The following is an 8,652-nucleotide window of genomic DNA, read 5'->3' as shown; positions in this document are numbered from 1 at the left end:
GGTTGGCTAAGTTTTGTCTAGAGTTAGTTGCGGAGGACAGATCTCACATGATGCAGTTTATACAGGGACTGGATGGTTATCTGCAAGTAAGGCTTGCCGGTTTAGGGATCACATCGTACTCAGATGCGCTCGATCGAGCCTTGATGATAGAGTTAGCTCAGCAGAGAGCATTTCCAGACAGGAAGAGGAAGCATACGGGTCAGGCATCTAGGCAGATCCAGCAGACACAGGCGACAGGACAGCAACAGGGTGGTCGCAGTCGACTAGGTCAGGGTACTTCTAGGGTATCTCGTAGGCCTCAGAAGTCAGGGCAGTCTTCTTCAAGACGTTCCCGGTTTTCTCAGTAGAACCGGCAAACACCTCCCAACGATACTCACTGTTTCCGATGTGGGTCCAGAGATCACCTCACACCAGCTTGCTCTCTGGGACAGCCAGTTTGCTTTTATTACAAACTGCCTGTGCACCAGAGCCGAGATTGTCAGCTGAAGGCTCAGCACACGACTTCCGGAGGGTCAGGTTAGAGGGGACAATCTAGTCAGACAGGGGCATATCGAGGAGGGCAGAAAGCCCAATCTTCACATCGTCAGCAGGGGACAACTTCACCTGCAGCAGCGGCATTTGGCATGCTTGGACAGGAGTACTCCAGTGCTTCCATAGCACCCCAAAGTTCTGTTCCAGGACCTTATTATCCGACGCAGGGGCAGTATCAGATGTAGCCTCAGCCTTTAGGCCAGTACCAGACTCAGTCCCAGCCATCTACACAGTATCAGTCACTGTCCTCTCAGTCTTCTCTATCACATTATCCAGCAGCCGCAATAGCCGCTGGCAGCGTTACCACCTCCTCCTCCGCCAGAGACTGGACGTATTCATGCGATTACCAGAGAGGATGCGCAGCGAGCCGACGGATCCGTTTTCCGTGGTATGATTTCCATTTATGCATTTTCCGTTGATATATTGATTGATACTGGTAGCTCACATTCTTTTATATCTCGTACCTTTATGCGTGAGATTGGTAGATTACCTACTGTTAGACTGCAGCAATTGACTGTCTCCCTACCGTCCGGTGATACTTTAGACGTCACCCAGGAGATCAGAGGTTGCCCGTTAGACTTTGGTAACATGATACTTATGGTAGATCTTCTAGTATTGGAGATGGTCGAGTTTGATATCATACTTGGCATGGATTGGCTATCAGTATATCATGCTACCGTTGATTGCCAGACGAGGGTGGTCACCTTCCGGCCTCCGAACCAACCCTCGTGGAGTTTCACTGGCATCAGAGACGACGGCATCTCGATTATTTTGGCGATCCAGGCGCAGAAGCTGTTGTCTCACGGCTGTCACGGTTTCCTATTATCTCTGATTAGTACTGAAGACAGCAGTAGTTCGCAGCTCTCCGACGTTCCTGTGGTCCGTGAGTACCCGGATGTGTTTCCAGAGGAGCTACCTGGTTTGCCTCCCAGAAGGCCAATGGAGTTCGCTATTGAGCTAATTCCGGGAACCGCGCCAACTATGAAAGCTCCATATCGTATGGCACCAAAAGAATTGAACGAGCTGAAGGTTCAACTCCAGGAGCTTTTAGACAGGGGATTCATTCGCCCTAGTGTTTCTCCATGGGGTTCACCGGTATTATTTGTCAAGAAAAAGGATGGCACTATGAGGTTATGTATTGACTACAGACAGCTGAATGCAGTGACCGTCAAAAATAAATATCCTTTACCACAGATCGAGGATTTGTTTGATCAGCTTAGAGGTACATTAGTGTATTCTAAGATTGATCTGTGATCCGGATATCATCAGTTGAGGGTCAAAGACTCAGATATTCAGAAGACAGCTTTCCGTACGAGATACGATCATTATGAGTTTTTGGTAATGTCATTTGGGCTTACTAATGCTCCAGCGGTGTTTATGGACTTGATGAACCGCATTTTTCTTCAGTATCTGGATCAGTTTGTTATCGTTTTCATTGATGACATATTGGTCTACTCGCATTCCGAGGAGGAGCATGCACATCATCTTCGCATAGTCTTGGAGACTCTTAGACGACATCAGTTGTACGCGAAGTTCAGCAAGTGTGCATTCTGGCTATCTTCAGTCGGTTTTCTGGGACAAGTGGTCTCGAGCAAAGGTATTTCAGTAGACCATCAGAAGATCGAGGCTGTCACCAATTGGGAGCAGCCGAAATTAGTTCAGGAGATCCGTAGTTTTCTGGGACTAGCAAGATATTACAGACGGTTCGTCGAGGGTTTCTCATGTATTGCTGTCGCAGACACGCCTTACCAGGAAAGGCGTGAAATTCATGTGGTCCGAGGATTGCGAGACCAGCTTTCAGGAGCTGAAGCGGAGATTAGTGTCGAATCCAGTTTTGGTTTTACCTTCTGGAGAGGACGGATTTGTACTCTACACCGACACGTCTCTTCAGGGTTTGGGCACTGTTCTGATGCAGCACAGCAGGGTAGTCTCCTATGCTTCTCGACAGTTGAAGGAGCATGAGAAGAACTACCCAGTTCATGATCTGGAGTTAGCTGCCATCATCTTTGCTCTGAAGCTTTAGCGGCATTATTTATACAATATTACATTTGAGATTCTCACTGATCATAAGAGTCTCAAATATATTTTCACTCAAAAGGAGCTTAATCTCCGACAGAGGAGATAGATGGAGTTCCTGAAGGATTATGATTGTACCATTAGCTACCACCCGGGGAAAGCTAATGTGGTTGCCGATGCACTCAGCAGGAAGTCCAGAGGGACTTTGGATTGCCACCGAGTTTCAGTTACAGACTTGGTTCAGGGTTTCTCTGAGTTAGATCTTGAGGAGCAGGGACCGACAGAGCAGGGTATTTTGGTTACCATGGTTGCTCAGTCATCGATCAGGATGAGGATCCGAGAGGCCCAGGCTGGTGATCAGCATTTGCAGTTCATTAGCAATCAGATTGCTTCCAGGCAGCAGACCGAGTTTACACGCGACGAGGAGGGTATTATATACATCCGAGGCAGGTTATGCGTACCTCAGTCTCATCCGGTCTTACAAGAGCTACTCCAGGAGGCACACCGCTCTCGATTTGCGATCCATCCAGGCGGGACCCTTATGTGTCGAGACTTGAGGCGTTCCTATTGGTGGAACAGCATGAAGAAAGACATCGCGGATTTTGTAGCTAGATGTCTTGTTTGTCAGCAGGTGAAGGCTGAGCACCAGAGACCTGCAGGATTACTTCAGCGGATTCCTATTCCTGAGTGGAACTGGGATCACATTACTATGGACTTTGTGGTAGGGTTGCCGAGGACACGACGAGGTCATGACGCGATTTGGGTAATCGTTGATCGATTAACCAAATCTACGCACTTTTTAGCGACTCGGAGGATTGATCCCATGGATCGATTGGCAGATCTGTATTGTCGGGAGATCATCAGACTACATGGTGTTCCGTTGAGTATCATTTCGGATAGAGATCCACGGTTCACGTCTCGTTTCTGGCAGAGTCTACAACAGGCCTTGGGCACACAGCTCCGTTTTAGTACAGCTTTCCATCCGCAGACAGATGGATAGTCAGAACGGACTATTCAGACTTTAGAAGACCTGTTGAGGTCATGTGTTATGGATTTTGGAGGCAGTTGGGAAGACCATCTGTCATTGGTAGAGTTTGCCTACAACAACAGCTTTCATTCGGCTATCCAGATGGTATCGTTTGAGGCGTTGTATGGTAGGCCTTGTCGAACACCCGTCCTCTGGGATGAGGTTGGAGAGGCCCAGATGTTGGGACCTCATAGAGCTCAGCAGGATGCAGAGTTGGTCCGTACTATCAGACGGAGGATGTCAGAGGCGCAGGACCGCCAGAAGAGTTACGCTGATCGGAGACGCAGACCACTAGAGTTCTCTGTTGGCGACCATGTATTTCTGCGAGTTTCACCCACGAAAGGGGTGAAGAGATTTGGCCTCAGAGGTAAGCTAAATCCACGGTACATTGGCCCTTTCGAGATCTTGGAGAGGATCGGAGCGGTAGCTTACCGGATAGCCCTACCACCGTCCCTGGCAGGAGTCCACGATGTATTCCACGTATCTATGCTGAGGAGATACGTACCTGACCTGACGCATGTGCTGACAGATGTCTCAGTTCCAGTTCAGCCTGACGTCGCTTATGAGGAGATTCCGGTACGGATTCTGGACCGGAAAGAGCGTCTGTTGCGGAACAAGACTATCTGGCTAGTTAAAGTCGGATGGCAGCATCATTCGGATGAGGAGACTACTTGGGAGCTCGAGGATACGATCTGAGCTCGATATCCCCATCTTTTTACTTGAGATATGTGATTTAATTTACCGTTCAGCATTTATATTTTATATCTGTTGTTAGTACTTGCTAATGGTAGATAATGAAATTAGGGAACCAAATTTTTATTAGTGGGGGAGAATGTAAAATACCGAAAATAGGCGAATATTATTAATAAGGAAATTTTTGGAAATTTTTCGGGAAGTTTTCGGAGCTCGTACGGACGAGTTAACGGGGATAAAAAAGGGGCCCTGGAAAAGCCTGTTTAGGCTACCCATTTAAGTGAGGAAAAGTTATTTTTCTTTTCCTTTTCTTTTCCTTTTTCTTTTTATTTAATTCCTTCCTCTCCCTGCCGAACCCGTGCGTGCCCTAACCCCCTTCGACGTCGTTTCTCCTCCCTTTTCTCTCGTGAGTGGTTTTCCTCTTCTCCACTCTCCCTCTGCCGACGTCGATTACCGCCACCGTGCCCTAGCCGTCTCCACCACCTCTCCTCTCCCCTCCTCTGGTCCGACGAGCCACTGCCGAACACCCTTGCTCTCAGCCCCCATCGCAACGATCAGCGGCCACAGGACGTCGACGCGCAGAGATCACGCCAGCCCTAGCGCCGGCTATCTCCTTCTTCCTCTTCTCTGTGAAGCCGTCGTCACCCGGAACAGCGTCGTCGCCCCCCCCCCCCCCCCCGTGCCCTAGCTTTGGGTTCACAGCCACTGCCCCTTTCCTCGCGGACACTAGAAACTCGTCGGAAAGGAGATTGAGCATCCGAGTCTTCACCTCACCCTCTGCCCTGTGCGCCGTTGCCCTTGTTGGAGTTGTGCCCTAGATCGCCGGAGGCCGAGAGTTGGAGAAAGTGACAGCGAGCAGTAGTAATCCGGCGGTGGGATTGAAGGTAAGGGCTTAGGGTTTGGTTTCCGAGTTTGTGCTATGCTTCTTGTCCTATTGTGAGCAGCCCTTGTATAGGGTGGAGGTTATGTTAACTAGGGAATGGAGATTTCTAATTGTAGATTCATTGTGCTGGTGGTGTTTCAGGTTTCCAGCTGCAGCTATTCCTTCCGGCAGCACTATCCCTAGTTGTGGATCAACATCTATACTGTGAGAATTTAGGTAAGGTATAGTGCAATTGTTTCTTTTGTTGTAGTGTGCACCAATTTGTAGGAAAGGACAAGAAATGAATGGCACATAAATCTATTTAAGTCTAAGTTGTTATGAGTAAATGGATTAGGTTTGGAATTTATCTAATGGTATGATTAGGGTTTATCCTAATTTAGAGTTAGAGGTTTTATTTAGCTATTTATGCGAATGTTAGCTAAATAAATGTATGTATATCGGTTGACACAGGACTTTGACGTGAGACGAGTATCTCGACGTCGGATTTGGACCAGATTGGATCATTTCTTATTGGAGGCGGGTACTTCTGACTTTATGTCGTTTGATATACATAGTAGTGATTTTAACAAATTGCAATAATTATGTTTCTCATTTGTTTCGGTTAGTCACTACCCAATACTTATTACATGCTTGGTTGTTTGTTTTGCATCTCATGTATTCGTTACCTGCTTATACATGCTTATAGGGGGTAGTGACATACCATGCTTCACCATGTTCAGGACCTAGGTTGTATACCTTATCTGATCTGTGTACCGTTGTTTGATTCATTGACTTATGGTGCACCTTATGTATGTATATGAATTAGTTCAGGATATTTTGTGGTTGTTAACATGAACCATTTACATGATTGCAAGCTGTGCGATAGTCCGCTCCATTATTGTTGAGCACATCGTCAGTTACATGGATCTGCACACACCACCACTCATGGGTTAGTGGTCGATTCAGGCAGAGTGTGCAGCAGGGACTTTGTTTGGTTTCGTTGGTCCGCTCATGGGTAGTGTGACACAACGTGGTAGCCGACAGGGATTCCTCCCCGTCATCGTGTACCGGGAGTTGAGAGCATTGCACTCCCACATTTATGATTTGAGGTAGGAGGATAGGTGTACTCCGACAACATCCCGTCCACTCGGTCACTCATCATGAGCAGTGACGATAGAGTGCACGGTTGTCACAGCCCTACCCACTCGACCTCACTATTGTGTGTGAGATGGTTGACTGGTGTCAGGGATGACCAGGACGCATCATTGGCATCATATGCATGATGCATTTATTGCTTGTGTTTGTGTTTGCTGCATTTATATGCTGCATATTGTTTGGATGCCTATGTCTGACATGCATACAGGATTTCTATACCTCTCGGACTGTTTGTCCTTATACTCAGGTCCTGGTTAGTACAGTTCCTCTCCTGTTTACTTCAGTTGCATTTTATCCTTCTTATATCAGGAGACTGTATGCATGATTAGTGCTAGATGTTATTTCCTTACTATGTATATTAGTTGTTACCCGCTGAGGAGTTGACTCACCCCGTGGATATTTATTATTTCAGGTTGATGTTGTCAGGAGAGAGTTCCAGTTGCTAGTCCCCTGCAGTCCACAAGGATGAGCGTTGATCTTGTGGTTTTCTTTATTAGACTGTATTTAGACTTGTTACGTTTTGATACTTGGACCTTGTGTATGGATTGTTTTACTTATCGATGGGTTTGAATTTGAATTTGTTTACTACATGTCTGCCTAGACGGTAGAAGAGGTAAGTTGATCTTATCGTCGGATTTGAGCTTTATGAGTGTAGTTGAGTAGGGTTGGTTTTGAGTCATATATTCACTGTTACAGTTTATTATCATTGCTTATTAAACTGCGTGGATGTTTATATGTTGTGGTTGTTTATTATTGTTATTATTCCAGCCGCATGTGGCTGAGGTATATGGTGATGTAGAAAGTTTCAGATTGTTCGCCGTACAGGGGAGATGCTGCCGAAATTTTTTCGGATAGAGACTCCTCCGGGGCGTGACAACAGTGAATTCAAATGGAACTTAGGGTTTCAATGGTGGAACCGTGTGTGAGCATACCTGGCCAACGGAGAGGATTCTCCTTTTTATACCACTTCATATAACCTCCGTAGTTATGAAGTAGACCTCGGTTTGTTAGAGTTTGTTATAAGATGACGTAAGCCCCTGCAATAATAGTTTAACAAATCTTTTTCATACCCCAAATGCACCTTCTTTGTCATCTAACATATTTATAGAAGTTTCTAGAAGTCATTTCCCGCCAAATTGTCATATGATTGTATATTATTCATGCATCACCTATATTCGGTTGTAACACTCCTTACTGGCTATGTTCATGAGATTTAATTAATGTAAGTATTTTTATGCCTGTCCAGATTTTGCTAGATTTTACCGGGATTACATTACCGAGCGAGTTATGTATATGCTCGTCTGGGCTTATTCTACCGACCGCGTTAAGCCGAGCTCCTTATGATGATTTAGGTTCGCATACCTGCTCGGTCGCTCGAGATTACATTATCGAGTGAGTTATGTATATGCTCATCTGGGCGTATTCTACCGACCGCGTTAAGCCAAGCTCCTTATAGTGATTTAGGTTCACATACATGCTCGGTCGCCCAAGATTACATTACCGAGCGAGTTATGTATATACTCGTCCTGGCTTATTCTACCGACCATGTTAAGCTGAGCCCCTTCTGGCGATTTAGGTTCGTACGCTTGCTTGGTCGCCCGAGATTACATTACCATGCGAGTTATGTATATGCTCGTCTGGGCTTATTCTACCGACCGTGTTAAGCTAAGCCCCTTCTGACGATTTAGGTTCGTACGCCTACTCGGTCACCCAAGATTACACTACCGAGCGAATTATGAGTATGCCCGTCCAGAATTATATCACCGGGCAAAATATGTTTGCATTATATTAGTGCTCGCGCGGGTTTTGCCTATCGAGTCTCGTTCGGCTTTATGACAGGTGATCGGTCTTTGCTAGACCAATTACAGAGATTGCTTAGGGATGTATGTCTTTAAACTCAACGGAGCGTTGCTTGCCAAATGCTCTTAGGTTTATTACCCCTCTATTATTTTAACTTGGCCGATATTTTATGCTTGGTCATCCTTCTACTATCGAGTGTATCAACGCGTGCTACTCCTTCATTTGTGGTAATTCGGTCTGGATTATACTATCGACCAAGCCTACATTCTCGGTCGATATTTCCTACTCAATCGAGACTTCCTTATAAGCGCGCCTGTTAGTATTTCACCCACTTGGGTTTGTCGGATCTCACATACCTATTTATATTATGTGCTCTGTTATTTTTATCCCGGCCTGTATAAAGAGGGCGATCGAGATTTGCTTACCGAGAGCATTTATCTTGACCGAACCTCCTCCTTACTTCCTCTTTCTTCTTCTTATATCCCCTTTCATGTTATTACTCGAACTCCACTCCTTATAACCCATATTAACCAGGACTTCTAAGAAGCCTAGGAAGGTATCAAGGAAA

The sequence above is a fragment of the Zingiber officinale genome, chromosome 9A (genome assembly GCF_018446385.1).
Source record: "Zingiber officinale cultivar Zhangliang chromosome 9A, Zo_v1.1, whole genome shotgun sequence".
NCBI classification, from domain to species: domain Eukaryota; kingdom Viridiplantae; phylum Streptophyta; class Magnoliopsida; order Zingiberales; family Zingiberaceae; genus Zingiber; species Zingiber officinale.
Note: the sequence above shows the minus strand (reverse complement) of the source record.